The 26,428-nt window shown below is 39.3% G+C and overlaps 1 long non-coding RNA gene across 3 annotated transcripts in view; it reads right to left on the reverse strand.

Annotated features, from left to right (window-relative positions):
• Nucleotides 1-26,428, reverse strand: part of LOC140513768 (uncharacterized) — a 195,396-nt gene that overhangs the window by 15,891 nt on the left and 153,077 nt on the right. For all 3 annotated transcript variants that reach the window (XR_011970326.1, XR_011970324.1, XR_011970330.1), the window contains one exon: nt 9,197-9,239. This is a non-coding gene — a long non-coding RNA (uncharacterized lncRNA). The remainder of the gene's footprint in view (nt 1-9,196; nt 9,240-26,428) is intronic.

The following is a 26,428-nucleotide window of genomic DNA, read 5'->3' on the forward strand; positions in this document are numbered from 1 at the left end:
CCTTGCACAGCCCTCCCTCACTCAAATCAAAGTCAATTGCAAGTCATGTCATCATCTTGATATCATGGTCCTCTTCAAGACCGAAGGACAAATACAACAACTAAGTGCTTGGAAAATGAATACAAAAGCAAAGATAGTCCCTGCCTGCAAGGAGCTTACATTCCAAGAGGATATAGAAAATACAGGAAAGTTGTAGTCAGGTAGGGATTAACTAATTTATAAAGTTACTGGGCTATTTAGGAGTGGAGACTTAGAAGAGTAGGTAATAACAATAACATTTATACAGTGCCTACTATGTGCCAAGTGCTTTATAAACATTATCACATTAGATCCTCACAACAACCCTGGGAATTAGGTGCTATTATTATTTCCATTTTACAACTGAGGAAATTGAGGCACACAGAAGCTAAGTGACTTGCCCAGGATCACATAGCTAAGTAAATATTCAAGGGTGAATTTGTACTTAGGTTTTCATGACTCCAAGTCTAACACTTTATCCACTGTACCACCTAATAACAACAACACTAAGCTTTTATACAGTGCTTTAAGGTTTATAAGGCACTTTATCAATGTCTCATTTTATCCTCTCAGTAACCTTGGGTGGTAGACACAATTTTTATCTCACTTTACAGATGAAGAAATTGAGGCACACAGCTAGGGAGGATCTGTGACTGGATTTAGCTCAGGCTTTCCTGACTCCAGATCCAGAGCTTTATCCATTATACCACTTAATTGCCTTATACATTTTCCAATGGGAGAAATGATTTGATTGTGATTCCAGAAGTAAAAGGACAGAGGGCGGGATGGCAAGAAAGGGAGTAGACCATATGGTCACAGCAGGGCAACTAATAGAAAGACGCTAGGAAAGTGAAGAAAGCATGGCTAGGCCTTTCTTGAAATAGTAGACAAGGTGAGGAACTTGCCAATCAGACCAGTTGGTGCCCAGAGTAAGAATTCTAGTGATGAAAGGGTTAGGGCAGAATCAATTTTAACACTGCATTGTATTGCTGCAGATTATGGATAAAAATAGTATTAAGTTTGTAGATGCTAAATCTAGTTCCTTATAATTAGTAGTAATTAGTAGAAAGGCTACCTAATCAGTCAGGTAATAAATATTAAACACCTACTGTTTGCCAAGCATGTGACTACAAAGAAAGACAACAGTCCCCATTCTCAAGGAACTCACAGTCTAATAAGGTAGAGTACATGCAAACAATTGTGCACAAACAAGCTATCTCCTAGATAAACTGGAGATAATGAACAGAGGGAAGGCACTAGCATGAAGGGAGATAAAGAAGGGCCTTCTGTGGAAGGTGGTATTTTAGCTGGGACTTGAAGGAAGTCAAGAGGTGAGAAGTTGAAGAGGGAGATGAAGGACAGCTAGTGAAAATCCTGCGAGTCAGGAGTTAGAGTGGTCAGTACCTAGTAATAGTACAACTTCTCTAAGTCATGTTAATTTGTCTCTAAACATAGTTCCAGAGTTCTCTTGTTTCAGATGTAAAGGTAAGTTCTATGATGCCAATGGATCCCATCAAAACGACTTATCTTCCAAGCAATAGATTTCTCTGGATTAGCTTCATTCTTGATACACAGTAGTTTGCACATATGGACCAAATACAGATTCCTGGGGAAGTCCATTGGTGAGCACAATATAAGGCAAGGTTGTGTCTAAGAACATTTTATCTTCACCTTTCCCATTGGTTATGGAAGATCCATTATTTCAGTGGTCTTGGAGGAGATTATTATTACTTGCTCCAAGGCTAGTTATAGCTCACATGTCTTCTACATAGTCTTTCAATGGGAATGAGAAACATCATCTCATGGCCAAAATTTTTCCCCCAAATGACAAGAAATCCTTTTGCTCACTTGAAGAGGAATGGAATGGTGTCACCTATGCAAACTATGTAAAAGGAGAGAATGTAAGAAGAGCATGATAACTAAGAAGAAAGTAAGCTGGAAGACCAGAAGGAGTACGAGGCACAACGCTATGCTACTCATTGAACGCTAGTACCTTTTCACAGGGCTTTTACAAGAAGTGGTAATTTGAGAAAAAATGAAAACATTTTAGAAAATTCACTTTCTAAAACATGTCCAGAGGAACCAGGTTGAAGGAGGTTGTGTCAGTTAAGACTTGAATTAGCTGCATGGTGATGGGGGCTAGAGATAAGGAGCTTTGCCTGGGAAGGGCATCTCATGCAGGCCTTGACTGACACCACCTTCTCTCCAGTTTGTTTGGAAGGTTGAAAGATTAGTAGACTCCTCTAAATGTCTTCTTTATAGAGGGCAGGAAATGAATTCAGCTCAATCCATTTTGTATCTGCCTAGTTTCAACAACGTGGAACAAGATGGGAGGGAGGGTAGGTGTGGCATAATCCCTTTCCTGCCTCCTTTCATATCTTGTCTCTTCCTTTAGATTATGAACCCCTTGAGAGAAGGGACTGTCTTGTTATTAATTGTATCCCCAGGGTTTAGCACAATGCCTGGCACATATGAGGCGCTTAATGCATGTTTATTGGATTAGACTGGATTGGAACCCTGAAATGCCAAATCTAAAGGAGTGAATTATTAAAGGTGCCTTTAAACTTTCCTAGGTCCACCTTTTTAATGTGTTTTAATATTTTCCTATGTTGGGGAAATCAATGAATCATGAATCCAGTAATGGATCATTTCAGGCTATTTTATTAGTATATTCAGTATAAAGAATCAAGCCTATGCAAAATAGGCTTATTCCTAATTCTCACATAAAATCTATTCGTGGTGAAATTGGAACGTGTGATTGTGTTGTCTGTGATGTGGAAAAACTCTAACAATTAAAGTTATTATTTTAATTTTTGTCTTTGTTTCCTCTCCACCTTATCTAACGTCTAGTACATGCTTAATAGTTTTTTGTGTGAATGAATGAGTATAACTGAAGTATCTTGGCTCTCTGATTTCTTTGAAATGAATCATTATTTTAGAGGGCCTGGAGAGATTGCTACAATCTCAGCTCATTTCCCTTTGTGTATATTTCTGTTACTCAGTGCCTTTCCCAAACAGATCATAATTTCCCTTCCAGGGCCTAAATAAAGGTAGCCCAATATATTAGAAACCAAACTCCACTTCATAGATTTTGACATAACAAAATGTTACAGCTGAAAGACACCTAGCAAATTTCTTATTCACCCTTCCCTCTACTCCATCCCCATTTCAATTTCTCTCAATCGATAACTATTCTCCTGGAGATCATTATGAGATTAATTTTTGTATCTAAGGGTTTCCTTCTGAGTTCTCAGGCAAAGGGACAGTTCTCCCAATGAATAAAGGTACCCTCACCAAGAAAATTCCCATTCCAATTTCTCACACTGGCCTGTTCTTCTACTTAACCTGTACATTACTATCAAAAGTGTGGGTTCCTTCTATAACTCACTAACAAATGTCCTTCTGTCCCCTGAAGATAGCCAGAGCCTGTTCTTCAGGCTCTCTATGACCATTGGTGAACCATTACCCATAGCTGCCCTTTCCTAATTCAAGCTGCTGAGGATAATTTTTCTACTACTTAGCCTATAATAGGTACTTAATAAAAATCTTACAGATTGATAATAAAATAAATAATATCTAATATTTACATAGCATTTAAAAGTTTATAAAATGCTTTACATATGTGTGTGTGCATTATCCCATTTGATTTTAAACAAGTCCTGTGAGGTAGGTGCTATTATTGTTCTCATTTTACAGATGATGAAACTAAGGCTGAGAAAGATTAACTGATGTATGCAGGATCACTTGGCCAGGAAGTATCTAAGGCAGCATTCAAACTCAGATTGTCCCAACTCTAACTTCAATGATCCCAAATTCACTATACTACCTAAATGCCTTGTGATAGAATTTAAGTCCCTTGATCATAAGGGTTGTTTCTTTTTTCCCCTGCCTTTTTTTTTTTGGTCTTCTTATCTCCTAGTACATGACCATTCCTGCTATATGGAACTGAATAAATTAATAATAAATTAATAAACTTAATAAATTCTTGTTGATTGATTGCATATTTGTCATCTTCTTCCATTTTCATCAGCCATAACAAGGTTCTCTACTTTGATCATTTCTCCCTAATGATTTCATTCAGTGGGTTGACTGTAGCCCTTTTTTGAAGTTTATCCCAGAACTTTTTCAAGACATAATATCAAAATGCAATGGATGGTTAACAAGGAGCACTGGCCATTCTGACCTGTCAAGGACATCACTGATTTGCAGAAGCCCCCATCACTACTTTTTGAGAGAAACTTCAGCAGTAAAAGTCAGGGTCTGGAAGCACTGGAAGCTGCTTCTTTTCTTGCTATGGCCTTGTGGTAGGGAAAGGGTAACACTCTGAGAAAGATGCCACACTTTTTATTTTATTTTATTTCATTTCACAAAGTGCAATAAATAAAATATGCTGAAAATCAGCGAGTGTTAATAGGATCTCCAACGCAGCAGGCTTAGACAAGTGATTCCAAATAAATCTAAGACTTCCCACACACCTAGAAATTGATTACAAGTTAGAAACAATGATGGCTGACCAAGTATTAATAAGAAAAGTTGTGTTTTACTAAATGAGAAAAAAGAGACCCTTTCACAGCACTTAAAACAAATTCTTGTTGATTTTCCTGTTTATTTATCTTCTTTTTTTTCCCTTGGATATAGAGGAATATTATTCCACTGGGCTACCTAAGTACTTTCATTCTCAACCACATGAGTCTCTTTGTTCCTCAGCTCACTCTGTGAGGGTAATTAATAAAACAGCTTTCTGCTCCATGTGACAGTGTCTCTGCTTCCCTCTGTTCTGTGGTGTGAGCTGGAAAGCCACAGCTTTGCTCTATTGGCACAGCTGTCTCTACTCTGCCTTTATCCCTTTGCCCCAGTGATCCTGAATCAGCACATCTTCCCTAAATCCCAGCTGCTAGAACCTTACAGCTCATGGCATATCTACACCATGAGGGTCTATCTTTGAAGTCAATCTATCTTCATTCACTCTCTTCCTGCTAATCTCAGAGGTTATTAGGCAACTGAACTCTTGTAAGGAAGTAGACAGATGGTATACAGCAAATCTGACAGCACCCTCAAAAGTCAACCAGGGAGGACAGAGTCAGTTCTCTATAAACTGAAATGCCTTGGGATATGGTGAAAAGAACGCTGGCCCTGATCTCTGGGTTCAGATCCTGTTGTTGTTCAGTTGTATCTGACTTGTTGTGATCCCATTTGGGGGTTTTCTTGGCAGAGATACTGGAGTGGTTTGCCATTTCCTTCTCTAGCTCATTTTACAGGTGAGGGAACTGAGGCAAACAGGGGTTAAATGACTTGTCCAGGGTCACACAGTTAGTAAATGTCTAAGACTGGTTTTGAACTAAGGTCATTTGACTCCAGACTTGGCTCCCTATCTACTGTGCTACCTAGCTGCCCACATCCTGGCTCTTAAATTAGTAAATCTACCTGTGTGTCCTTATTTGTGAAATGGAGTAGATGAATTCTAAGATACTTTCCAGCTTTAACTTATGATTTCTCTCATCCTTAGTTTCCTTGTCACTAAAATGAGGGACCTGGACTTCTGCAGGTACCCTGGACCTTTCCAGCTCTGACATTCTATGTCATATACTAGGCTCTTAATTTACCTTTGACTAGGTGGCATTTGAACTGCTCATTGTACTCCCTGGCCAGGGATGTGAGGCTAGTTGAATTTTTCTGGACCTCAGCATTAGCCACTATGGAGGAGAGGAACAGTAGAAATTAAAAAAAATAATTTCCAAAAGTTACAAACTTGATAACTATCAATAAAAACAGATCAACATACAAAGGACAAAATTCTCATTTCAAACCTTTAGTCTTTAACGAGAAAGAATCAAATGAATTAGCAAATGATAAATAAGCAAATAACATGCTTAAGTGGTGAGAATTTACTGACTCATCTAGGCACTGTTTTTATAAGTTGGCTCCTTTGCTGTCCTTTACATAGTGTCATACTGCACCTTCTTACACCAAATACATTGGTACTCACCTGTTGGGAAGGAGAAAGGCAACATATATAAGCCTTATTGGCTGTGGAGTCACCCCTAAGAGTTAGGCCTTGCTAATATCCCAGTCTCAGCTCTTTCTAGACATCAGCACAAGTGACCTTCTCTTGGGTTCCAAGACTGTAATTTTTCATTATTTTCTAAATGCTAACTTTAAAAAATTTTTATTTTTAATTTATGAAATAACACAAGCATTTCCATAACAAAGTAGAATTTTTAAAAAGATGATTTACATGAAACTGTAAACCTATTATGTACAGTTGACTACTGGATCGCTACTCAAGATACCGGTGTTTGTGGACTTTTTGATAATAGAATTATAGATTTAAAGCTGGAAAGGACCTTAGAGCTCCTTTAGTTCAATCCATTCAATGTACAGGTGGTGAAATTAAGCCTTAGAGAAATTCATTGACATGACCAAAGTCACACAGCTGTCCTTTACATCTCTATGCTCCTGTGATCTTACAATTTGGTGAAATTGATCTAACTTCTGAATGCCTGGCCTGACTCACTTCTTTTATTACTGCCATCAGACCTTAAATGAGGTAGCTAGGTGGTAGATCAAGCACTGAACCTGAAGTCAGGAAGACAAGTTCAAAGCCTGCCTCAGACACTTATTAATTAACTGTGTCACCCTGGGAAAGTCATTCAACTTCTATTTGCTCCAGTTTCTTCATCTTGAAAGTAGGAAAAATAATAGTGCCTACCTCTTAGGGTTATTGTGAGAATCAAATGAGATGATATTTGTAAAATGCTTTGCAAATCTAAAAGGTCTTTATAAATGCTAGCTATTATTAATAGCTACTATTACCTTGGTGGGCAGCAAGGTGACACAGTGGATAGTGTAGGGCCTGGACTCATCTTCTTGAGTTCAAATCTGGCCTCAGACACCTGTAGCTGTATGACCCTGGGCAAGTCACGTAACCCTGTGTGCCTCAGTTTCCTCATCTATAAAATGACCCAGAGAAGTAAATGGCAAACCACTCCAGTGTCTTTGCCAAGAAAACCCCAAATGGGGTCACAAAGAGTCAGACATGACTAAAATGGCTGAACAATTACCTTGGTACAAGTTCTAGCACTTCCCTTATTTCTTCTGTTTTGGTTGCCCCTTTTTACTAGCAAGAACCCCAGCTCTGACCTCTCTCCCACTCACTGTGAGCCCATTGTTCCTGAACCCTTGTACCGCATACCAAGGTAACTCCATTGGCATGCTGGAAGACTCACAGTCATCTCACACTGTTGGCCCTACTCCTGTCCCAAACCCTGAAGTCAGGCTGGACATTGGGTAGATTGGACATTGTGAATATTTGTCATGCATAAACAATCAATCAGCATTTATTAAACACCTTATATGTGCTTGGCACAGTGTCAAGATCTGGGGATCTGAAGACAATAAAAAAACCGACAATAATAAAAAATAATAAAAAAAAAAATAAAATCTTTAAGGAATGTACAGCGTATTAGGGGAGATAAATACAAACAAAATAAAATAGAAAGTAATGTGGAGGAAATAATAGCTATGAATAGCAACTGGGCAGGATCAATAAAGACCTCATATAAACAGAGATGTTTTGACCTGAGCTTTGAAAAAAAGAAGGGATCCAAAGAGATGAAAGTGATTAAGCTTGTTCTATTTGATTCTAGCGGGCAGAAATAGGAGCAGTGAGTGGAAATTATAGAGAGACAGGTTCCTGCTGAAGGTTATAAAAACCTTCCTAACAATTAGAGCTATTGAAAGTGGAATGGACTATCTCTACAGATATTGGTTGCCTCTCTCTAGGGGTCTTTAAATGGAAACTAGATAATCACTCCTCCGGGCAGTTTCCTAGGGGATTTGCTATTGGGTGTGGATTAGACTGGATAATCTCCAGGAAAAAGCATCTTGGTTAGGAAGACCAAGGTTTGAAGCTTGCCTCAGATACGTTCTAACTGTATGACCTTGGGCAAGTGATTTACCTTCTGTCTCTCTGAATTTCTTCATCTGTAAATGGAGACTGAAAGAGGGTCAAATTTCCAGAGTTGTTGTGAAGATCAAATGAGATAATGCATATGCGCCTCTCTGCATACCTTAAAGGATTAATAAATATTAACTCTTTATTCCTGTTATCTATCTCTGAGGGCCCTTTCAACTCTGATGTGCAAACAGTGAATCAGGAGTTCCCTAGAACTCTAGTTAAAGATTTTCAACTTGAAATTGAAGGCACCAATTCATTAATTTATTATTTATTTTTAAAATTTTATGTATTTTATTTCTAATTTATGAAATAAAGCAAGCATTTACATAATATAATGGAATAAAAAATGGTGCTTGCACACCCAACTGCAAGTTTATTATATATTCCTTTTAAATATATAATAAAGTTATCAGAGATAACTACCACTAGACACAAATAGGTCTATATGTAAAATCATCCTATACACATTTTTTATTTATCAGTTCTTTCTCTGTATACAGATAACATTTTCATTCATATGTCCTTTATCATTAATAAGGGTATTTATAATAGTCAAAATGACTTAATTGCTCAAAGTTGTGCTTAAAACAATATTAATTTATCAATCAGGCACTTATTAAGTGCCTACTATGGGGAATGTGAATTCACTCTTTATCTGCAGAGGGAGAATTTGTCATAGACAACTCAATGTCAGGGAGAATCAGGGTGGGAGCCAGGATACCTAGGTTCTACTTTGCAATAACTTTGATTCATGGTTTTCCCCCCTAAAACAGGAGATAGAATCTCTTAAGTTGCATGTGGCTCTGTTAAAGGCACACTAGAGCAAAAAGTCCTTAAGAGCTAGAATATACTTTGATGCTAGACTCTGCGCATACAAGTGTTAGATGAACCTTTTGGTTAGTGGTGATTGCTTGCTGAAGTAATTCCAGAGTCCATACTGTAAGGTCAATACCACAGAGTTAAGTCAACAGGTTACCTGCAGCATTAACCTGAAGTTCACTGCCATCCATAGATATAACTTGGAAAGACACTAAAATAGCTTTACTGGGATAAACACAGATGTCTTCAATAGGAAGAATATCTTAAGGTTAGAAAGCATTTTACAGCTTTCCAATATTTTCACACATATCTCAGTTTATCTTTATGATGACTCTGGGAGAGGAAGGACAAGAATTAGCAACTCAGTTTTACAGATTAAGAACCAGAGTCTAAGTGACTTACCTAGGGTCACACAGTTACTATGAAGCAGAAGTGAAGCTAGAACCTGGTGAATGAAAAAAAAAATGAATGAAAAAATATTTAAGTATTTAATGCACCAGAAACCCTTGAACCATGCTAAGGGCTGTGGATACAAAAAGCAAGACCATTTTTTCTCTCAAGAACTCAAACTCTAATTGGAAAAAAATATCACATATAAGAAAATTCAGCTGTAGGATGGTAGAAAAGACCTTGAAGTCCTGAAGGTGCAGCAGGAGGGCCAGTGGGAGTACCCAGAGGTCTGAAAGGTATAAAGTCAGGGTAGAAGGTAAGGTCTAGAGGACCTTAATTAGGATACAACATGTCAGAACAGATGGGAAGGCCTGGTGTTCCTCCATTTTACCAGAAGGATTGTAGTCAATGACTTCCAGCTCATCCAAGTAGTGTGAGCAGCCAGGTCACCTTGACCTATTCTTATGTGGAAGTGGCAAGGGAAGGAAGGGCCTCCCTAGCTGGTGCTTAGTATAGTACTTTCCACTTCACTGTACATTCTACAAAAATCCCTTTCACACACAGAGAAACATTAAAAATCAAAACAAAATGAAACAATTTGGGTTTAATTTGCTGATTTAAGAAAAATACTTTTTAGTCATTTATATCTCAATCACTGAATTATGGTGACAGAGTGTGGTTTTTAACCTGATAACTTTTATTCAGAAAGTAGACATTATAGTACCATGGAAGACAACAAAGAATGATGTGCCCCTCATAATTACCAGATTTAAAACAAATGTTTACATAAAACATCAAAAATGTCATAACTGTGTTTGTCCTTTAAACATCAGACATGCCTCATGTGTGGGTAGCATGTAGACTAAAGAGCCAATAGACCTTGAGTTAAGTCCTGATTTGGCCACTCACTTGCTGTATGCCCATGAGTATGTCGTTTCTCCTCATCTTTCGTTTTCTAGGCCTTAGTTTACTTATTTGTAAAATAAAAGAGTTGAATTAATTGGAACATAAGTTACTTTCCAACTCTAACATTTCATGTCTGAAATCTGTAAAACAGGCTGGAGAGAGAGAGACAGAAGATAGTATATGACAGGTGAGTCAAACCCTTCCCCCACCCTCTTCTCCCCAGACTCCTTGGGTACCATGAAATGGTTCAACAGATATGTTTTTTGAATTAGTGGAATTGACACTAAAGAAGATACATTTCTATCTGTCATACCACTGCACCCTTTCCATCTGACTTGAAGTTGAAACCTCATTTATATGTTGTCTTGAATGTCCTGTGACCTGTGTTCCATCCATATGCTCTTGCCTGAATTCCATATTGCCTTCTAACACTTGGACAAGTATTGCCTTCTGGGAATGCATTGAAATTGATTATTAATGGGATCCCAGAAATAGTTATGGGATACCTAAAGTACAGAAACTTTCATATGGGGACCTGACATGCCCCTACATGTGTCTTTAAAAAATTATCTGAGGTCATGAGCAAGTTGAGGTGTTCCCAGAGTACCTATTTTGTAATGGTGTTAGACAAAAAAAAAAAAAAAAGATTTTAGCACCAAAAGAAAGAGCACTTCTCTATTCTTTCTTGAATCCTCCCCCCAATCTTTTCCTTTTTTCTTCTTCAAACCCTAACCTAAGACATGTGATGAATTCACTATTAGAGGTGCCATAGCTATGTATCCAAACAGCTGCCCCTCTACAAAATGTGTCTTTTACTTTGCAACTTTCTAAACAAATGACTCAGTGTTAAAATAGGCCTAAAAGGAAAAAAAACAAAAACAAACCAAACTAACGACCTAAATAACACTTTGTTGATTCTGACTTTCTCCAGTTCTGTCACAGAGGCAGATGTAGCAATGTGGTCTGAGAAAACCACTTCTCCTTTCTGACCTTCCGTTCTCTTTCCCATAAAAATGAGAAAGTTGCACCAATTATAGTGAAATACAAATGTCAGAATGCTTTCAAAAGTTCAGACTTCAGGTTAAGAACCTCCCTGGTTTAGATGAACTCCAAAGCACCTTCTAGCTGGAAGATTTCACTACTCTCTAATTATCCTCAAGGTATGCAGTACTTAAAGTGGGATAGAAAGACACCGGAAGACTTGTCTTTCCAGGAGGGCCTGAAGCCATACCACCGTCTTTTGGGAGAATGGAAGTAGGCTTTGGATGATCCAGTTAATTTTCTTTTTCTTCTGTTTGAAATGGCACATAAATAGCATTGATTTTCTTCTTCCAAGCACCTTCTATGAATAAAGCAGCTGTCTTTGCTTGTTATACCAGACAAGGCTGTTCCAGAGCAAGTTCTCAAGACTAGAACTCTCCTTCCAACAGGTATAAATCTGACCAGAGAAAAAATGCTTAATTAAGATTCATAAATGCCTTCTATTCTGAAGATGAAAGCAGCAGGAAACTCCAAAAAGTTGGCCCTTACAACCGAGACTGGCCTAACTGCTTGAGTAAATTAGATTTGCCAAAATGTCACTAGCTTTGAAAGCTTTCAAGATGTTTTCAGTAATTTTAAAAGCTACTGAGAGGAGAATGGGAGGTTTCCTGAGAGCTGGCTGTAATGAGCTGAGTTGCCATCCCTGGGTCATCAGTGATGATTGATAATTTGAAATAAATTGCTGAGCAGTTAAAAAAGTTTTTAGACCTATCAGATGTTCTAGTAATGTCCCAACCATGGTAAAAGACTGGAAGAAAGGATACTGTCCTTGGTGAATTGTCAGTTTCCATTTTCATTCAAAGCCTCATTTTGAGCCTCATGACTGGGAAATTCTTCTTTATCCTTCCAGTCAATGAGAACCTTTTTCTTTTGACCTTGGTTTTGACCCTCTCCAATGCACTTATAATAGTTATCCCTTCCAAATAGCAATGGTTAGGGGCAAGGTACCTCCGTGATACCGAAAAATTCACATAAAATTGCCCTCCTTCATGAGGAGACCAAATTAAAAAAAAGATCTCCACACCCTAAGCTGAATAGCCTTGAAGTCCTCTCTGGATCCATTCACTAGGCAAGCATTCTGCCATTAGCTCATAATAACATTACCAGGCCTGACTCTAATTCCCTTTGGGGAGTCAGAGAATTGTGGATTCAAACCCCACAGTAAATAATAAACAATAAATAATAAACACAGATGATATGGACAACAAAGGAGAATGAAAGGGAATTCAGACCTGCACAATCACAGACTTCCTACTGGTCCTCACCTTAGCTCAGCTCCCACTATAGATAGAAAGTAGAACTCACTATAATGGTAATTTAAGGTTAATGGTGTGTGAGGGGAAAAGTTAAAGATCTTCCTTACCCATTAATAGGCCTCAGTACCTTTTGTTAATTTCTGTTGAGTCACTGGGTCAGAGGGTCCTGTGCTCTGGCTCTCAAAAGCGTCTAAATACTCTGAGGGTGAGGTTTTACTTTGAGGCTTAGTTGTTAGAAGAAGGTTTGTGTGCCAGATGAGACTCTGAGAAGCCTCTAAGGAGCTCCCCTGGCTTTGAAACCTAGATGTTGTGCTTCTCTCTCTGGTAACTATGTATATATTGCTTATGGTCAGACACTTGGAAGCCCTGTCTGTTGGACTTTTTTTCTCTGTATTTTCTCTAAAATTCAGGGTGTTGACTTTTCCCTCTGAACTAAGAGAATGATATATGTGCTTAATTAAAGCAGATTGTTGACCACCTCAAAAGTTGCCTTTCCTTTTAGAAAAGCAGATCTAAGAACCTGTACAGTGGGCCCTCTTGTATATGTTAGGGTCCTTACTGTTACACTCATTCCAGGCACTCCCCAGTTTGTATTCAAAATGGTGAGAGACATATTGTAAACAAACTCTCAACCTACATGTGCTGGAGTTGGAAGTCTGGGGAGACTTAACTTCAAATTCTGCTTTGCCAGCTCCGTGACTCATAGGCAAGTCAATTTCCCAATATTGAAAATGGGGATAATAATAGCTGCAGTATTGAATGTACAGCATTGTTGTGAAGATTAAAGGAGATTGTGTGTGTAAAGACTTTGCAAACTTTAAAGTGCTACATGACATTTGTTAATAGTAATTATATTTTGAAGAGTGACCCAAATAATTAGTAACAGCAGCTTTCTGTGTCTCTACCTGCCTCTCCACCAACTCCTCAAGTTCATTTGAGCCCGTAAGTACTTCTTTTGGCTGAGGATCTTTTTTAAAAGCTTTGTTAGCAAAGCGGGATCAGTATAATCTAAATCACTGAGTATAAAAAGTGTGAGAAAAATACATGAGGTTCACACAGAAATCTAGTGTTTTTCTGTGACCACTGGATGTCAGCACTGATCTATGTCAGATAAATAAAGTATTTCTTCTGGAACCCATCTATATCAAGGATGATTCTTTTTTTTTGAGGCTACAGATGATGTTGCTCAAAACCACATTTGTGAAAAGTTTTACTTAGTTACATAATCTCAGTTCCTCACCCTTATCTTCTACAGGTCATTTTCCCTTGGCCCAATAGTGTGGGCCAAGCAGTACTGTCATGGTACATGTTTTGGACCTGCAATCCCCTCCTGGCTCAGTCACTGATTTGCCATATGGTCTTATGGCATCATGGAGGGAGAGGCAGCTTAGAGAACTTACAGAACTAGGTCTCATAGGGACAGAACATCTGAGCTAGAAGGAACCTCAGGGCTCATCTAACGTGATGGATGACTGCACCTAGACTAGAATCCATTTCTCCTGACTCACAGTCTTAGAAGCCTCTGACTCTGGACTAGCATATAAGAGCTAGAAGGGATGTTCAAGGTGATCTAATCCTTCCTTCTCATTCGGAAGATACAAAACTGAAGCTCTGGGTCCTCATCTATTGGGCAATGCCTAAGCAGATTATGGTATACTATGGAATGGAATACTGATGTTATTTTCATCCTTCAGTTTGGAAGAGGACCAGTGACATCATAGTGTGATAGGTAGTGTCTTGACTCGCTTGTGAATTGGATTTAAGTGAGGTTGCACAAAGTCATCAGCTTCACTCTCTTTTCCAGAGCCACTGAAGTCTAGTGGCAGGACAAAAGTCAGGAGGAACGGCAACAGTCCAGGATTTAGTAGATGATCTTCGCATCTTCAATGTCTGTAATATAATTACAGATATGTAATAGAATATTGTTGTGTCACAAGAACTGGCAAAATGGACAATTTCAGAGAAAGCCTATATGAAATGATGCAGAGTGAAGTAAACAGAGCCAGGAGAAGAATTTTTACAATAATGCCAACCTAGTAAAGAAAAACAACTTTTGAAAATTGAAAACTTTGATCAGTGGCGTCACCTATAATTCCAGACGAACCAACCCTGATGCATGCTACTCACTTCCTGATGTGAGGTGATGCATTCAAGAATGAGACATTACCGATGTGGAAATTTGCTTTTTAAAATTATGTATATTTGTTACAGGCTTTTTGTAATTTTTTTTCCTTTGGGGATGGGGTGAGGATGCTGATTGATTTGAATGGGAAGAGGTAGGAGGAAGAGAAAATAAATTTGAAAAAAATGAAAAGAGAAAATAGACACAGAGAGAGTGAATCATTTGCATTGATTCTACTATGACACAAAACCTTTCCTCAGGCCCTTTTAATTATATTGCTTTCTTACTTCAGTACTTCCACAAAACTTTTAGTTTCAAGGGTCCAGGTGTCTCCTCTATTGACATGAGTTGCAATTTCTTCATAGCTCAGCAGCCTGTTTCAAGGGTTGCCAAACTCCATTACCTGATGGCCAACCTTCTTTTGATGAGCCTTTCTAGATAAAGATAGCCTGGTTTTCAGAGAGCAGGTGCATAGTCCATTACTGGACCCTACTTTGTGTCTTTCTAGCTTGATAGGACTTACCAGAACTTATGCTCCCCTGCACAATCTTTGAGTCCCTAAGGTTATTCCCCACAGCACAACTGAATTATCAGTAGGACTTGAGTCCCCTAGATAAAAATTGCTCATTATTATCCTGAAAACACACAAGAGACCAGATACATCTCTCACATATGTGCACTTAACTTTTATCTTAAAAAATAGCTTACATTTGAACAAAGTGCTCCGTTTCCTTGTCTGTCCCAAATCTGATGCCAGTCTTATAAGTGGCACTTGCTATGAGGAAGGAAGGAAATGTCAAAAGTCCAGCCACCAGTGTTGTCATGAACTACCCAAACTGGTTTCAACTGCATTCTAGCCTTACTTCCTGCTTTTTGTAATCCCATTCAAGGGCTTCTCCCAGTTGGCAAATGGTTTTTGCTTTCTTTTTCCCTCCTTGATCCATGGAACTGTTGAAGCTAAGAGCTATTCTGCTTTCAAAAGAGGCTTCTCTCAATGAGAATTCCACACTGGGAGTATCCTTACCAACCAGTTTTACTGAGGCAATCTAACACACCAGACTTGGAGTTAAAAACCAGGGCATTCAGGGTTAAGTGTGACCTGCCCAGGTTCACATAGCTAATGAGTGTTCAAAGCCTGATTTGAACTCAGGTCATCCTGACTCTAGGGCTGGTGCTCTACCCATTGCACCACCAGCTGCCCCTGCCTCTTCCATTTGGTAGTTGTGTGACCACAGGCAAGTCACAAACTCTCTGGAACACAGCTTCCTCATCTGTAAAATGAGAGGAATGGGTGAGATGACCTTTAAGATCTCCGCAATTTTATCATTCTATGATTTTTTTCAAAACTTAATGGATAGGAAAACTACTAAATGCATGAGATAATGAATACCAACACAAAGGATGTACAGACCTATGACTTCATTTCACTTGAATGTAAAATTATACTATAAGCATTGAAATATACTTGTTATGTTTCCTGTTTTAAATGTTCTCATAATTCTATAAAAATTATCATGAAAAATAGTTGCTGAGTTTAATTAAAATGACAATTTTTTAAAAAAGCCTGCAGATGCCTCCTGTGACCCAAGCTAGGACTTAAAAACTGATTATTTCCAAGAGCATAGTCTGCCATATTGGAAAGAGCATTGGCTTAGAGTCAGGAGGGAGCTGGTTCAAATACCTGACTCTAGTGCTTATTTGCTGTGTGATCCTGGGTAGGTCACTTAATCTTTCTGATCTCTGTTTCCTCACCCACATAACAAAAATAATAATACTTATGCTTGCTATTTGCCATGAGGTTGTTAAGAGGAATTTTACTAATTTTTCAGTGGTGTCAACTATTTGCGACCCCATTCTTGACAAAGATACTGGAGTAGTTTGCCTTTTCCTTCCCCAGATCATTTGAAGAACTCATGAAGAACTGAGGTAAACAGGGTTAAGTGACTTGCCCAGGGTCACACAGCTAAGAAGTATCTGAAGTCACATTTGAACTCAGGAATATGAGTCTTCCTGACTCCAGGTTTGGCATTCTATCCACTTTGCCACCCAGCTACCCTTGTTAAGGGGAAAGCACTTGGTAAACTTTTAAGTGTTAAAGAAATATGACCTTTTGGAAACTGTGATCCTTATTGTGTTTAAGTGTGAGGGAATGGAAGAGGTGATATGTTAGCCTATACTCTCTATATTCACACATGAAACGCTGTTATCTAAAGGAGAGATTTCAAACTTTTTCCCACTGGGATGCTTGCAGTCCCCTTTTTACATTATGTAACCACTTAGGGAATAGTAACTAGACTTTGACTTTATCATTATAGAGAATTCCCAGGTGAGGAGACTCTCCTCACCAATCCAGGCACCCTCCTAGAGCACTGAAAAGACCAAGCTCACATGGCTAGTATGTGTCAGAGGGAAGTTAGAACTTAGGTCTTTTAGATTTTCATACTGGCTCTCTATCCACTGCAACACATTGCTCTACATAGCAATGCTTTGTTAAGAAAGAAGGAGGATGAACAAGGCTTTGTAAAGATAAATAAATGTTTCAGAAAGCCACCATCATCGTTATCAGGGCTGACATTGATATCGTGCTTTAAGTACCATTATACCCATTTTATGGATAAGAAAACTGAGACTTAGAAAAGTTATTACATAGTATGCAAAATCAAGTGTGGTAATCAGGACCAGTTGCTGAGGGCCTTGTTGCTTTGAAGTATACATGAAATTTGAATTTGCATCTGCTTCTCAAACTGCAGTCCCCAATATCCTTTCATGAGGTCCTTAAGGTAAAAATTATATTCAAAATAATACTAAGGCATTTTAACTTTAACATAACAACTATGGATATAGATATAACCCCCAAAAGAGAAGTTTTTGGGAGATTCTCAGTAATTTTTAAGAGTGTAAATGACTCCAGAGACTAAAAAATCTGAGAATCCACAGATGATGATGATATGTAATTCCTGGGTGGACTAGAAATAGGCCATTAGGAAGGATGGTGTGTGTGTGTGTGTGTGTGTGTGTGTGTGTGTGTGTGTGTGTTTGTGTGATTTGTAAGATGCCAAATCTTACGGCTTTAAATTTGGAAACATTTCATTGCTAAGCGTGTATCCTGCCTCAGTGATGGTGGTTGGACCCAAGCCATGAACTCTTCTCTCCCTCTAGGAGGCCCTCAAGAAAGATTGATTTGGTGTACAAATCTCATAGTATTCTGCCTTCTAAAAACAAGTGGAATTGGACATGAGACAAATTTAATCATATTATCTGATATTTATATGGTTTATTGCCTTTTTCGAAGAGCTTTCATCTAATTTTCATTTGATTCTAACAACAATCCTATGAAGTAAGCAGTACAAGTATTATCATCCCCATTTTAAAGCTGAGCAAACTGAGTTTCAGATAGATCAAGTGACTTCCCCAGGGTCACACAGCTAGTAGTAAGTGGTAGAGCCAAGATTGAAATTTAGGTCTTCCAGGCTGATGCCCCAGTGGATCTTTTACTTCCCTAGTCTGCCTCTCAGCTAACATCGGTTTCAGAAAATTACATTTGCATATTACCTTATTTTCCAAGTGCTCTAACACACAGGATTTTATTAATCGCAGGCTGTTTGATAAAGGAAATTAGTATTGAGATAGTACTTTGTCCCCTAAACAGTCCTTCAAGCACGGGAGTTGGTGGAGGTCATTTGGGCCTTGATGGAATTAACACAATGCAGTGGGACACTAGCCAGCAGCTTATTCTCCTTCTGAAATCCTTCCCTTTGTTCAAAGCCAGCTCAGGTGCCACCTGGTTCATGAAACCTCCTGCCCCCCCTAGAAGTGATCTCTCCTTCCTCCAACTGCTCACAGCATTTTGCATATTCCAATTTGTATACACAATTAATCCTTCCCTACTGAGAATGCAAACTCTGTTCACATTTCAGGTATATAACATGCTACATTGTACATAATTGTTGTTGTTCAGTTATTTTATTAATGAACATCCCTTTGTGACCGCTTTTGAAGTTTCTTGGCAAAGATATGGAGTGGTTTGCCATTTCCTTCTCCAAGCTATTTTATAGAAGAGGAAACTAAGGCAAACAGGGTTAAGTGACTTGTGCAGGGTCGTACAGCTATATACGTCTGAGGCTAGATTTGAACTCAGGAAGATGAGTTTTCCTGACTCCAAGCCCAGCCCACTATCTACTATGCCACCTAGATGCCCCATTGTACATAATAGGGACTTGCTAAATATTTGTGGAATGGAATGGAATTTTTAGGCTAGTCTGCTCCATGAGATAGAATATGTGGGTAGAATAGTGGACTTGAAGTCAGGAAGTCCTAGGTTCATATCCTACCCCAGTTATCTACTAGTGGTTTGACTGTGGGTAGCTCACTCAGCATCTTTGTGCTTTAGTTTCTTCATCTGTTAAAGAGGAGTGAGTGCTGGACTTGATACCTTCTAAAGATCTTTTCCAGTTCGAATTCTGTGATCCCCCAGGGGTGACATTTATAATATCCCTCAGCTTTCTCTCCCAAGAGACAAATTATTAGGCTATAGAAGGTGCCTATCTTTTGTTCTAAAACTAATTTAAGTTTTATTGATTTCTTTACTTTACATCATAGGCATTGGAGGATGGAAAACCTTACTCCCTCCAGTTTGAACTGTCCCTTGTACCAAAAAAAAAAAAAAAAATTACTAAGCGAAAACACCCCATACAGTAACTGTGTCTAATAGCATATACAACATTCCATCCTGGTAGTCCTCCACCTCTCTTCTTGCGAGGTGAGAGATGTTTCATTATCTCTTCTCCAGGAGAATATGCTCACTTTTAAATCTCATTCATTGTGGTTAGGCAGGAATTCAGAAATGGAGAGAGTTGGTTAAATATTTCACAAACAGGCATCTGAAGAATCACCCAGACCACTAGAGAGAGACTAAAACCAGATCCCAGAGAGCAAGAAACTCAAAAGTCAAGGGAGACTGTGTCCACGCAAAGAAATGGAGGTACTCTCGATCATTGTCTGACCAACCCAAAATGTCCACTCCTGACTCAGTTTAAAAATATCTCTCGGGGAAAAGTACCAATGACCTGAATGGTTTTTGCCTTTCAAACTCCACTCACCTTGTGTGCTTTTGTAGCAGAACAAGCTGAATCATCCTCCTTTTGCAGCATCTGGGAATGATAAAGCTTGAAAGGGGCAGAAAGAAGCTTTTCATGCTTTGGATGGTCAAACACTGCCACCTTCTGTAGTATAGGGTGTTGCAGGCAGGGTTTGCTTCCAAGCTCATGGGACAGCCAGGGTATAAACCACTAGAAACAGGGCTCAGAGCCAGGATGAAGAGAGGTTGCTGTGTATGCCAAAGACTATCTCCATGCCAAGGGCAGAGGGAATGGGCAGCCAGCATAGGAACCATGAAGATCACGAGTGTGACTGGCCCTGGGCATTCCCTCCCCTTCATTACTGGGGCATAGGTCATTAACGGGTCTGTCCTAAAGGGTTGCCTCTGAACTGGGTACCTGAGTCTTTCTGTGAATTCTAAAACTTTGATGCTCCCTAGGGATCGTGCCCTGGCTGGAGTTCTTCTCTTCTACACATACCGTCTGCTTGGCCAAACCACAGGCTGTGGCTGGTCCAAGCTTCCCCTCGCCTCTTCTCTGCCTACACCCTTGGCCATACACTTCAGATGATGTTTGAAGGGCTTCTTTATAGAGAAGAGGGGAAAAGAGTACATTTAAGGAATTATAGCAGGAGGTTCTAATCAAAAGCATGTAAAATATATTTAGCCTAAGTTAGCTAAATGATTCCTAGATTTATTCAATCTCGTAACTACATAGGGTAGCCCAAACACTTTCACAATATGAATTAACTTGCTATGCACCCTATAGATCAGGCTTCTCCCTTCACCCCTTCCCCCTACCCTGTCACCAAGGACTTCTAAGTTCAAACCAACCAAGTCCCATCCTGGAGGCTTAACACAAAAAGGTGCACGCTCATTTTCTTTGATCCACTGGGATCTCTTCTCTTGGCCCCACCATTAATCCAGAAAAATCTCCAAGATAAACTTTAGCTATAACTTGTGTCTATGGTGTTCCTATAAGTGCCTAGAAGAATAATTATTACCAACATTTATATAATGTTATAAGGTTTGCAAAGCACTTTACTTTGGAAAGTTATCTCACTTGATTTTCACAGCAACCCAGAGAAGTAGGGACTATTCTTGCCCCCATTTTATAGATGAGGAAACTGAAACTGAGGGAGATGAAGTGACTTCCCAGGGTCACACAGCTAATAAGGTGGCTGAGTCTAAATTTGAACTCAGGTCTTGCTGACTCAGAATCCAGCACCAGCACTACATTAAGTGCTGGGGTTACGAATATAAAAAGCAGACACTTTCTTCCCTCAGGGAGCTTACATTCTTATGGGAGAAACTTCACACAAAAGGGAATAGTGACCAGGGAGGGGCATTTTGGTCTGGTGAATTGCAGATAGGGCAAAAAGGTGACATGAGTGGCAAGATACTCAATCCGTAGAAGCACTCAACATACGATATAGTTATAGTATTGAAATAGCTTTTATTTCAATCCACAAAAAATGCATAAAACTCTAAGAACTCACAAGAGACTGAGCAAATACAGAAAAATCAATTACTCAAAGAGCCCATCCCCCACCCCTACTAGAAGAGGACTGAACTTGGGCTTACACTCAGGGCAGCTTTCTATCCTGTAGGTGAGCATCATCTTCCTGCAGAGGGCTACACAGCTCTAGCCTCAAACCAGATGGTTTAAAGCCCCCAGCCCCAACTCAAATTTTTAAACACTGCATGTACCTCACCATCCTGTTTTTTCTTAGGCTGATGATTATATGACCTGCAAAGTCTGAGTAACTCACTGGCTCAACTCTTCAAGCAGGATATTATGTAGGAACGATGTGGACAATTTTCTTTATTTTCCAATAAGTAGGATGCGTCAGGAAATCACTCTCTAGAGGTTCTCATGCCCCATTTCTCCAGTTCAGGAACTCAAACTTGGCAGTACCCACCAGGCAGTTCTCAAAGCTGGTGCTACCCAGGAAATCCGCTTTTTACTGGAAGCTTAGATTTCAGAATCATGCTGCTTAAGGAATTCATACTCCCCTTCCTCTGTGCCAGTGATAGAAGGTCAGGAAATGACCTTGACCTCCCCTCAGGCTGCCTGGGAGTATGTTTCCTACTCCTGTGAGCTTCTGTAAGTTATCAATACCTGGTCACCTCATGGTGATGGGAGTAGAAAGGGTGATGAAATCCTTTCCCCTTTGCCTCCACCTTGCTGTACATTGGGAAAAGGCAGAGAAAATCTTTAAGAGCTTAAAGCCACAGAGAGTGAGATCAGCTTGCTTTTATAATCTATGAGCAGAGGAAGCTGAACTCATCAATTGGCTTTGAACAATGGCTTGCATCATATAATATCAGTAGCTTGAGGAATACCATCATTTTGATCAGGGGTTAAGAATGGCCTGCACTCAGTAACTTCATCAGGTTGATTGGGGAGCTTCTCAGTTTAAATAAGGATTCTCCAGATCAACCTCCTTCCATAATTATAACCAAATTACATGAAAAAGTCACAAAACTTTGGTATTGTGTAATTCTACTGACTGTCCATTAATAATAATATTACTGTTGTATTAATTGTCCTGTTACAACACTTTGTCTAACACTATTTGGCTAGATTTACCTGTATGGCATTTCCTTTTTATTTGAGGTTCATTCACCTGTACCTGAGTCAGGAAGACTCATCTTCCTGAGTTCAAATCTGGCCTCAGATACTTACTATCTGAGTGACATTGGGAAAGTCACTTAACCTTGTTTACCTCAGTTTCCTCATCTGTGAAATGGGCTGGAGAAATAAATGGCAAACCACCCCAGTATCTTTGTCAAGAAAACTCCAAATGAGGTTATGAAGCATCAGACATGACTGAAAATGACTGAATCACAACAACAAAATATCTGTGCCATGTGGTATACAGTTGCCCTTCTGTGGATCTTTTCTTCTATTCTCTCTGTTCCCTTCTTAAGCACTGGATATTCTCTGAAGAATAGGGAATCATAGGGCTTTGCCCTTTTATCTTTCGTGGGTCTCTTATCTAAGAATCTTCGTACTTTTCAAATAGTCATTAAGAAAGCTGGCAATAATTTTAGCATGAGTGATGTAGGCACTTTGAATCAAAGAGGTCAGATGCGTTGGTCAAAGTCACCCAGTGAACCAGTTCTGATGAAAACATATTTTGTACCTATGCTCAAGTTGCTTTTTGCACCCTGCAGACTTCCTGATACCTGCCCAACCTGGCTTTCCAGTTTAAACTTTTTCAGCTCTCTTTGGACATTTCTCCTTCAACTCTCTAGCATCCCTGTGCTAAGCTAGTTCCAACCAATTTCCTTCTGCCTCAAATGATCCTACTGGCAGATTTAAATATTTCTGTCATGCCCTCAGCCAGTCAAGAGCAACCATTCCACTTGATAATGGTGTGATCTGTATCCACTCAGCTAAAGGGAAGTGGATAAAAGGAATATCTTAATTTTTACTTTCCAGGATAAAATATCAGCAAGTGAAAAAATGATCACCTCCAAATCTTGTCATAAATTCATAAAAACTCTAGATTCATTAAAGAGTGTTTCAAGGAGCAATAGTGAAATAGACTAGCAAATAGCAGGATACCAGAAACCTGAAGGATAAAATAGTTGGGTCAAGTCCAACAGCAATTCCAAATTCAAGGTGAAAAGTCAGGATCTAGAGGGTCTGTAGGAGTAAAAAGAGTAATATGACGATAAACAAAAAGAGACTGAACTCAAGGAGGCTTGATAACTGAAGTATCTTCCCTCCCTTATTCATGGCATTTCCTAGGGTTTCTGTGTAACTGGAGGCAAAGTTTGCCATGCTAGTCTAGAAGATGTATGCAAGTATGAACAGGTGAAAGGAAACTCAATACTTGGCAGACTAAAGTAGATCAGGGACAGGAGACATGTTAGAACTAGAAGGGATCTTACTAGCCCTCTCATTTGACAGAGACAGAAGTTAAGTCCCAGAAATGAGTATTGACTTTCCCAAAGGTATTGGGGTATTAATCCCATTTGGGGTTTTCTTGGAAAAGATACTGGAGTGGTTTCCCATTTCCTTCTCTGGGTCATTTTACATAGGAGAAAACTGAGGCAAACAGGGTTAAGTGACTTATCCAGGGTTACACAGCTAGTAAGTGTCTGAAGCCAAATTTGACTTCAGGAAGATCTGTCCTCCTGACTCAGGTACAGGTGAATGAACCTAAAAAAAGGGGTATCAACATAGCAAGATAGTGGGCAAACCAAGACTAGAATCCAAGACATCAGCAGCAATTCAATTCAACTTTACCAATAATTATTCTTAAACTTTTGACATGGGAGAAGTTTCTAGATTACCCAGGTTCCAGTTCCAGTTTAGCAACTAGAAATGGAGAGTCCTTTTGTACTTTGGGGGCACTATAAAAGGGGGTCCATTGTTTAAAGTAGAGGAATGATACATACCTGTTTCTGTGATGTCCCCTATATGAAAAAGAGGTTGATGATATGTGACTGAAGTACTTATGGAGATGAGAAAGTTGAGAACCAGGCTAGAGCAAGAGTGGCCTCCCGATTGCCTGAGGGGTATAATGTTGATTCAAAATCTACCAATAGCCTTCTAGTGAGCCAGAAGATGGATACAGCCAGGGTCAGTTCTATCTGAGGAAGGACTGATGCCATACTAAGTTGACTGTGCACGAGGGAGAACAGGTTTTGACACACTCTGGTTCCCAATGAAAGTATTCCATGACACTAGACAGCCAGACCCAAATCCAAGTTGAGGCTCCTTAGGAGAGGCAGTGTTGGATAATAGAAAGCACAGCCAGCTTTGGAGTCATCAGGGCCTGGGATCAAATCCCAAATCTGCTATTTACTATTACCCATGTAAGACTGGGCAACTAACGAGCTGTCTGGGCCTGAGTTTCTTCAGCTATAAAAGGGAAAAGTTGGACCAGATGATTTCTCAGATCCCTTCCAGCCTTGATTCCAATGAATCCTGCTTAGAGTTAGAAAGATTAGAGCTGTCCAGCCAGACACACAGGGCAGGTATTTTTGGAAACATGCTGAGTATGCTTGTATCCTGTATAGCTGTGCATATTGTAATTTTACTCCTCCCTTGTAAATGAAGCCTTCTGAAGCTCATGTTGGCCTTGAATGTGTCAGAGAGATTGAGAGAGTAATTATACCTCACTTTTATGGGTCACTTTAAGGTTTTCCACAGCACTTTATGTATATTATCTTGCTTGACATTCACAATAACCCAATGATGTAAGTGCTATTATTACTCCCATTTTAGAGAAGAAACTTGAGCTTAGAGAGGTAAGGGTGACTTTCTCTGAGTCACACAGCTAGTCTGAAGTGAGATTCAAATCCAAGTCAGTCCAGCTCTCTATACCCTGTATCTAGCTGCTTCTATCCTTTCAAGACAGGGTAGATGCTAGAACTAGAGATATTTGGGTGATGGCTATGAGTTTAATATACAGGAGGTTTAGAGACACTTAGCTCTGAGATCAGGCCAGTGGATTCAAAACACTTTGAGGAAAGGGCATCCCTGCTAGAGAGTTGAAGGAGAAATGTCCAAAGAGAGCTGAAAAAGTTTAAACTGGAAAGCCAGGTTGGGCAGGTATCAGGAAGTCTGCAGGGTGCAAAAAGCAACTTGAGCATAGGTACAAAATATGTTTTCATCAGAACTGGTTCACTGGGTGACTTTGACCAACGCATCTGACCTCTTTGATTCAAAGTGTCTACATCACTCATGCTAAAATTATTGCCAGCTTTCTTAATGACTATTTGAAAAGTACCAAGATTCTTAGATAAGAGACCCACGAAAGATAAAAGGGCAAAGCCTTATGATTCCCTATTCTTCAGAGAATATCCAGTGCTTAAGAAGGGAATAGACTAATGTTTACTTCTTTAATTAAAATTCTGACATGGTCAAATTTGAGTGACACCTATTCCATTTCTCTTGCAACTTGTGTTAGTGATAAATGGCAAAAATTGGCAGAGAGTTTTGATGTTCTTTAGGGGACAGCCATATAACACAAAATGAAAAGATCTATCAGTACTCTACCTGATTGGGTAGACAGAAAACAGTGTCCTCATCTAGAAAATGAAGACACTGGCCTGTAGAGTTATGAGCTTTGAGTCAGAAGACGTGGGTTCATTTTCTCCCCATAACTATCTGTTTGCCCCCAGGAAGTTGTTAACTTCTCTTCGTTCCTTTATCTCTAAAGTATTCTTTGAAGAGCCAAGATTTCACCAGACGCTATGCCTCCTCCATCAACACAAATCTCAACCTCTCAGTGACTTAAGTAATTGGTCTTTGAGAGTTGCTATGGCTGAAAAATTCATCACTCTGAAGCTGACCCAGTGATTAGCCTCTCTGAATTTGGCTGGGCTGGAACCCAAATGGCAGGCATACAATTTATTTTTAGGGCCTGTTCACAAAGCCATACCAAAACCGAATAGCTTTTGAGATCCTAAGGTCTCTTCCTTTCCTAATGAAGCATCAGAATTGGATACTAGTGGAGGTAGACGTAAAAAATAAAAATGGTGGTAGTGGGGATAATACTGCTTTCTTTACTCTCCTTTTAATGGTGTTATTTATGAAGAATTAATATATGTAAAATGGCTCATAATTGTAAGATGTAATCTATAAGTTGTGATTTTCATTACAATCATCAAGATAGAGTGTTGAAGTTGGAGTTACGAGAACACTGAGTCTCTGTGTGACCCTAAGCAAGTCACTAACCCTCTCTTGGCTTCAGTGTGGATCATGTGAGATACTACACGCAAAGCACTTTGCAAACCTTAAACAGATCTAGAAACCTTAGCAATCATTATCATCACCATCATCTCTAAGGTCGCTTCCAGGT

This window comes from Notamacropus eugenii, chromosome 1, assembly GCF_028372415.1.
Source record: "Notamacropus eugenii isolate mMacEug1 chromosome 1, mMacEug1.pri_v2, whole genome shotgun sequence".
Taxonomy (NCBI): Eukaryota; Metazoa; Chordata; class Mammalia; order Diprotodontia; family Macropodidae; genus Notamacropus; species Notamacropus eugenii.